The sequence below is a fragment of the Rattus norvegicus genome, chromosome 6 (assembly GCF_036323735.1).
Source record: "Rattus norvegicus strain BN/NHsdMcwi chromosome 6, GRCr8, whole genome shotgun sequence".
Taxonomy (NCBI): domain Eukaryota; kingdom Metazoa; phylum Chordata; class Mammalia; order Rodentia; family Muridae; genus Rattus; species Rattus norvegicus.
The window spans coordinates 127,615,183-127,617,394 of NC_086024.1; positions in this window are offsets into that span (position 1 = coordinate 127,615,183).

Sequence of the window (2,212 nt, forward strand, 5' to 3'; positions counted from 1 at the left end):
CCGATTCTCCTTGGGAAAAAGACCGAATTGGCTGGACTGAAGAAGTTGCGTCCTTCTGATTTGGCTGACTGGCGTTTCCCAGCACTAATTAGCTAGTCTCTCTGTCCCCAACGCTTGCTGTAAATTGGACGTTGGAGCTAAAGTCTTAGTTAGGAACAAGTTAAATGTCTCTGACTGAAGGAAATGCAGACAGTATGACATCTGCTGGGGACTGCGTGAGGCCTGGTTGTGTAAGATATTTTGCTGTGCGGTGCTGGAAGCCCAATCCAGGTTCTCGACCACAGGGCTTCCCGCCTGGCTCCACGCTAAGGTGTTTACATAGGTAGCCATCTCATAACCACCGTTCCCGAGCTGGGCTCCTCCCTCTGTACTCCCTCCCACACCAAGCGCCTCTTCTCTGAATGGAAGGAGGTCAACCCTGTTCAAAAGTCACAGATGTGGGTTGGGGATTTAGCTCAGCGGTAGAGCACTTGCCTAGCAAGCGCAAGGCCGTGGGTTCGATCCCCAGCTCCGAAAAAAAAGAAAAAAAAAAGTCACAGATGATTTGCTTTCTTTTGTACTGGACGTGAGTGAGTGGACTTTTCACACCAAAGTGTCTGTGAGGTGCGATCATTACAGTGTTATTTCCACAAGTATGTCATGCTTTTCTCTTTTAAAATTTTTTAGATTCTTACATTTTATTTTATGTTTTGCCTACCCACACGCGCGCACACACACACATCACGTGCATGCCTGAAAAGGCCACCAGATCCCCTGAAACGGAGGTTACTGATGGTCAAGAGCCTTCATGTTGATTCTGGGAATCAAACCTGAGACCTCTGCAAGAACAGGAAGTGCTTTAAACAATCAAGCCATCTCTCCAGCCGTGTGTCACACTTTCCTATATTTCCTTGCTGACGAGAGTCTTGCTAATGATCTAAACCCCAATGGATAATGTTGCCTAAGTCGATGATTTCCCTGAAGGTAGCAAGACAAGGCAGATGCTAAAGTTATCCCTGAAAAGTGTGGGATAAGAGAGACTTAAATGGGCACTTGGAAACCCAGAGGGAGAAAGGTAAATTCGTTCAAAAGGTGATCATTTAAGGCGCTGGTAGGTGGAGATGTTCGCCTAAGTTCGAACTCCAAAAGCTGGTGAAAGGAGAGAGCCAGCCCCTACAATGTGTCCTCTGACTTGTCCTCCTGTACTGTGGCCCTCACCCACACAATAAACAAACTTTAAATAGGTGATTAAAGAGCATTCATTTAGGGCTGTGAATGTAGCACAGAGGTAAAGTGCCTAGGCGGGAAGGAAGAGCCTTTGCTGAGGCTGTCAGAGTATGCAACACACAGCCCTGTGCTCTTTCCACACAGAGCTTGACAGAGCCTCAAGCCCAGAGCCCAGAGCTCAAGCCTCCTGGGCTGCCGATATTCTGCCCTAACCACTGCTTTCAGCCTGAACCCAAAGAGAGCAGACATAGCAATGGAGACAGTTCTCCACAAGTGCTCCTCTGTGACTGATACCGTTCCCAAAGTCTGGGAAATAGCCCTCGCAAAACCGTCACTTCCCTCTGTGCCAAACATTTAGTGACATTCCTTCAGTCCTCTGTGGCACTTAGAAAACACAGTTACTGACTAACTATGTTAAGAAATACCAACTACTGCCCACCCCCAGCCAGCCCCATGGGCCTTGGTGACGTCTACCCTATAGGGTCATAGGGGAAAGAGGTCTCTGGTGGCCTCTTGGGTCCTAAATTGCTTTTCCTGGCAGAGCCCTGCCCTTGAGCTCTTGCAGACAGGCCTCTGCAGTTTCTCTTCACTTTATGAGAAAGTTAGATTCAAGAGAAAAGAAATAGAGAGGCTCACAGCTCACGAGCCTTGGTGATCAGAGCTTTAACTGGTACCTGCTACTGTCCAAACAGTATCCATTTGTAGCTATATGACTCAAACACTGTGTTCGGATTGGAGGCAGTCTGCCTGCGCCCAAGAGCTGAGTCTCTTCGCTTTCTTGGGAATCTTGTTACACTGTGGGTTTGGGGACCTACAGGTGGAGCACGGAGTTGTACACTGAGCCTGTTGCTGGCTCTATGGGCTCTAGAGACACACCTGGGAGAGAAGCCTTTAGGCATGACCGAGAGGAATGCTTGCTTAGGGCTATGTTGATTAGGTTAATTGGTGAGAAGACAGCACACCCCCAAAGGTGGGCAGCACCATTCCATGAGCTGAATTTGAGAGA